The sequence below is a fragment of the Nansenia antarctica genome (genome assembly GCF_963989245.1).
Source record: "Nansenia antarctica genome assembly, chromosome: 20".
Lineage (NCBI taxonomy): Eukaryota > Metazoa > Chordata > Actinopteri > Argentiniformes > Microstomatidae > Nansenia > Nansenia antarctica.
In genome coordinates this window covers 9,925,569-9,931,568 of record NC_137693.1, presented here as the reverse complement: position 1 = coordinate 9,931,568, position 6,000 = coordinate 9,925,569, and positions in this window count along the sequence as shown.

The following is a 6,000-nucleotide window of genomic DNA, read 5'->3' as shown; positions in this document are numbered from 1 at the left end:
AGCAAATTCTGTTTAATATTCTGAAAAACATTGACAACAAAATCGGTGAAAAAAAGAAAAGAAAGAAAAGTAATCCGCTTATGCGAGGGGTGGTGGTGCATAGGCCTATGCTCCTGAAACGACAGAGCAAACACGCTATTAGGGATAATAATTACAATGAGCCATTCATTCAAAATATACAAAATACAATTAGGTTATTAAATACAATAACGACAGGCTTGGTACTCACTTAATGTGAAAAGTGGCATCTCCCATCGGTCAGTATTTGCTTGATATCTGGTTATATGGACGTCACTTTAATCCGCAGGCAGTTCTCAAGTTTGTTTTTGCATCAATCGATTCCTCTCGTGCGTCTTTATCACATTCATTGAGGAAAAGGACAACTCGCATGTATAGAAAGGGAACATTGTGAGCACGGAAGATGTGAGTCTCACAACGGCTTTGCGTTGATGAAACCAGGTAGGATGAACATTATAGTTCGCTGTCCATTCCTCTTTAAATGCCCTGTTTTCACCGTCAACTTTCCTCTTTACACCTTTGGAGAGTGACATGATGTTTCTCTTGCTAGTTAGCAGGTTAAATGTTTAGCTAACTTCACCCGACACGCAAACAACCAATCCAATAATAATGTGACCTTGTCTGGGAGGAGGGGGGAATCATTCAGAATGAAAGTATGTTAAATAATTATTAGAATAAGCTAGGCTGCGCTACATCGTCAGTCCACACATTTATTATTCAAAACTATGGAAAAGGGTGAAACTACGTTTCAACGTTGTTGAGAATCACAACACAAACTTGCTAGTCAAGCCAAAATACTGCAACGTAATGGATTGGACTGCTACCTAGTTAACTACAACACTACTTTACATTGTTACCTAGTTAACTACAACACTACTTTACATTGTTACCTAGTTAACTACAACACTACTTTACATTGTTACCTAGTTAACTACAACACTACTTTACATTGTTACCTAGTTAACTACAACACTACTTTACATTGTTACCTAGTTAACTACAAGACTACTTTACATTGTTACCTAGTTAACTAGAACACTACTTTACATTGTTACCTAGTTAACTAGAACACTACTTTACATTGTTACCTAGTTAACTACAACACTACTTTACATTGTTACCTAGTTAACTACAACACTACTTTACATTGTTACCTAGTTAACTACAACACTACTTTACATTGTTACCTAGTTAACTAGAACACTACTTTACATTGTTACCTAGTTAACTACAACACTACTTTACATTGTTACCTAGTTAACTACAACACTACTTTACATTGTTAGCAGGCTCACAAAACAAGCTGTGTTAGTTGACTAGCGATGTGTACATTTTTCGAAAGAAAAGTCAAAGCATTAGAATGTGTCACATTTTTTAACAATCAATTACTTATGAATGAATTAATGGAATGAATGAATGGTCTTTATTGTCATTGCTACAGTACAGGTACCAAACAACGAAATTTCGGAGGGGTGGCTCCCCTGGTGTTAGGAAAGAAAAAAAAATAATAAAATAAAAAAAAGTTCGGGCCCGCCATCTAGTGGCTCAAAAAAAAATTGGCCCGAGGCCAAACCTAATTGCCGACCCCTGACCTAAACCTTAAGCTCACAGTCACTTTACTCAATACTCCCTCTCACACCCACTGCCACAGAGTGCAATACTCATGACATGTACTTGTACTATTTTATTTATGTTACTATTTGTACTGCTAATTGTATCCTGTCTTATTTGTCACTTATGTCTTGTACTATTGTCACTTTTTTATCTTGACTTTTCTTGCCTTTTGCCTTATTGTCTTGTGCTGCAATGTCAGGAACCAAAGCCTACAAATGTTATTCTCTTACACAGTGGAGCCCCTAGACTTTTGGGGGCCCTAAGCAAACAACATTATGGAGGCCCCTGGTAAGGGTCTTAGGCGGGTGACGATGTGGACATTTTAAAATGTATTTATTTCCCTGACACTAAAATATAATACGGTTTTACGAAGTTCGTGCATATGCGCACGCTCGTGTGTGTAAGTAAAAAAACAGTCTGAAACAAAGGAATTCATTATAAATGTCATAATGTATTAATTAACAGTCACACACACGTCCGAGTATTTGATCAACAAAGGAGCCATGTGTAGTAACATCAAATTGGAGCAATATAAATAATGAAATATCAACTCACAATGGTGCTTATTAGAACTCTTAACACACTGTCACGCCCTCTACCTCTAGGCAGTGCCTCTCTCTCTCTCTTTCCCTCTTTCTCTCTCCCCCCCTCACTCAGGTGTGTGTTTTGTCCGGCTGTTCACTATTACCTCATCGTTAGCCCTGCATAAAGACCCGTTCCAGCCTTCACTTCTCTGCCAGATAGTAGCTTCAGCTTACCGTAAAGATACGCTTCCAGCTCCCCTACCTATTTACTACCCTGCCTGTACCTGCCTCCTACTTACCCCTGTTTTGCCTTTACCCCCCAGTACCCCTACCGGACTCCTGCTACCTGCCCTGCCTGCCCTACCTGCCCTCCTGCCTGCCTGTCCTACCTGCCCTCTTGCCTGCCTGCCCTACCGGCCTGAGTCCCCTGCCTGCCAAACGACTACTCTTCCTGCCTAAGCCCCTGCCTGCCGACTACCCCTCCTGCCTAACCCCCCTGCCTGCCTGCTGACTACGCCCCCCTGCCTGACCCACCGCTTGCCCTACGACCATTCTCTGCCTACTCCCTAAAATAAATCATACTTTATTTTACTTTAACCTGTCTCTGTCTGTGTCTGCGCTTGGGTTCCCTATCTGACCGTAACACTTACATTCTGAAACTGCTGGTGTTTTCACATTCTGAAACAGCAACATTAATATGTAATATCAAACAGAGCAAGAACAACAAATAAATCAAAAAAAGATATATATTCAGTATATTCTGAAACCGCTGGTGTTCTTATTTACATTTTACATGACTCCACTGGGTCTGTCTGCCTGCCTAAGACATCTTACTTATTTTGCACTCTGCATCTTATTTACATTTTTGCACTCTGCAGCTTCTATCCACTTACCACTATCCTGGTGTCGTTTTTCATTGTCTTCTCGTTTCTTTTTTGTTTTTTGGTGACCAGAAATGTGCGATCGATTCATGATTGCTTCTGACAGTTGAGAGGCAGCTAGAAGGGGGCGGGGCTAGAAGTCAAGTTCAAGCTAGAAGGGGGCGGGGCCCCACTAGGGGGGTTTTGGGGCATGTCCGTGGTGTTATAGATCATATAATAACGCCGTAATTGCAGGGAATACTTTACCAAACTAGCTATTTCACAATGAAAAGTAGTTAAACTCTTAACTACCCTCATATTGTTTAGCTTGTCAAATTAAAACTGTCCTTGAATGAATGTATGCGCAGCGCGAGCAGACTCGAGCGACTGAACGCTGAATGCCATGATTTCCATTGAAAATACATTCATCCAAGGACAGTTTTAGTTTGACAAAAAGGCCCTTTTTGTTTGGTGGCCCCAAGCAATTGCCTTGGTTGCCTCTATGGACGGGGCGCCTCTGTGGATGTGTATAAGATGTCGAATGTTTGTCGGATTGGTAAGATTGCGTGATGCGCACTACTGTCTATATGCTGTACGCACGCTAGGTGTATATTTGATATGTATCTGTGTGTATGTATATATATATATATGTATATATATATATATATATATGTGTTATAGTGTAGATATAGCAGGTGGCATGTGTATATGTGTATAGATATATGTTCAGTATTATCTGTATACTGTTCTTACAGTTGTATTCTGTTTACCTTTACAGAACCACAAGTTCACGGTTTTCATTAAAGCCTTTAATAGTAACCTGGTCTGGTTATTATCTCCATGCATATAAGGACATCATAGTTCTAACCGGACTACCCACAGTGATTTGAACTATCCACCAGTCAAGTCTGTCTATATTTTTCACATATACTGGTTTCCACATATTAATCTCTAGAAAGCCTGTCTGTCCTGTCTTGTGATAGCCTATAGTTTATTATAGGCTTTCAGATTGGCGCACTTGATATTGGTGCGCCCCTGCCTCGCGCACCATAGCTTTGGGGTCTTCAGTTTTCGCGCTACTCTGGCTGCGTTCCGAAATTTGCTCTGAGAGCGCCGGAGCACACACTGGGTTCAACGTCATAAAGAGACCAAGTAATTTCATTGGACAAGAGGCATTCAGATAATGGACATGAGCGCTGATCAGATTTCCAGAGCGAATTTACGAACGCAGCCTCGGTTTCTCACTGGACAAGTTCAGTTCGCTTCCAGAAGAGTGAAGAGAAGTCAGTTTCAGTTCCCTCTCGCCCATTATCTCTTTGCCGTGCGTAAATGCCATAATGTAAGTAACCTAGCAATGTTCCGCACATGTTTATAGACTACATGCCATTATTATTGAGTCATTATTCTTATTTATTCCGGCATATTTTTCCATGGCTGTATTAGATTTGACGAGCCTGTAATGTTAGCGTTCCTCTCCGACATTTTAAATATAACGGTCATTTTCGTTGCTAGTTGCTGTGAAATGTAGGCTATAGCTGTTCATAATAATAATAATAATAAATCTGTGTATGGGAGCCCTCCCCTCTATGTCCAGTTTATTGTGTGTGTGTGTGTGTGTGTGTATGTATGTGTATGTATGTATGCACACAACACCCCCCAAAACATGTATCGCTTAGCTCAGACCTGCCAAATAGGACCCTGTCTCCACTTTACACAGCAGCTTCACACAACTGCCTTTCATAGATTCAAACAGTAACAGTAATATTGTTATTACAGTTTTTTATTTATTTAGAATATGGCCAAACCACAGGTACAACTTGAAACAATAACAAACACAAAAAGTAGGCCTACTTTGAGAACCGATCAGTTGTGGGACACTATCAGTCCATTACCTGCACACAACACCCCCCAAAACATGTATCGCTTAGCTCAGACCTGCCAAATAGGACCCTGTCTCCACTTTACACAGCAGCTTCACACAACTGCCTTTGAATGAATGGACTTTATTTTCATAGATTCAAACAGTAACAGTAATTGAGAAAGTACTGTAAATTCCTTAACAGGAAAAATGATGTCTAAGTCAGAGGGGTTGGGGTGGGATCCACAGGCTCGGGACACTCCTTGATCTCCTTCTCCTGCCCTTGTTCCCCAGGGGAGCCAGAGATCGCAGCCTTGCAGTGGAGAGATTCTTTCTCCAGCCTCACGAGGATCCTGGTCAACTGCTCGATAGACAGACAGGGAGACAGGCAAGAGGCGGGTGGGTTATCAGTGTGTACAGTCAAAGTTTGGTATGAAAAATAGAATCTTTATACATTCAATCATAACATAGGGCCACTTCACACACCACCGTTTTCAACAGGGGATTTTTATATAGGGTGGAGAAATGACTACTTGCTATAATAGGTGCAAAAATAGGCCTACTTTGCTAGTGTTTTCCTAGGGACATCATCACACATTCTGCACACAGAACTCAGAATGTATGTCACCGTTACCTGACTTCATTTCCACGTCTTCAATCATTCTCTCTAAATCCTTGTTCAACTCCATCTGCTCCTCAGCAATGTAGTGGAGAGATTCGTTCTCCAGCCTCACGAGGTCATATTCCATCCTGGTCAACTGCTCTATAGACAGACAGGGAGACAGGCAAGAGGCGGGTGGGTAATCAGTGTGTACAGTCAAAGTTTGGTATGACCTGAAAAATAGAATCTTTATACATTCAATCATAACATAGGGCCACTTCACACACCACCGTTTTCAACAGGGGATTTTTATATAGGGTGGAGAAATGACTACTTGCTATAATAGGTGCAAAAATAGGCCTACTTTGCTAGTGTTTTCCTAGGGACATCATCACACATTCTGCACACAGAACTCAGAATGTATGTCACCGTTACCTGACACCATTTCCACGTCTTCAATCATTCTTTCCACGTCTTCATTCCTTCTCTCTAAATCCTTGATCAACTCCATCAACTCCTCAACAA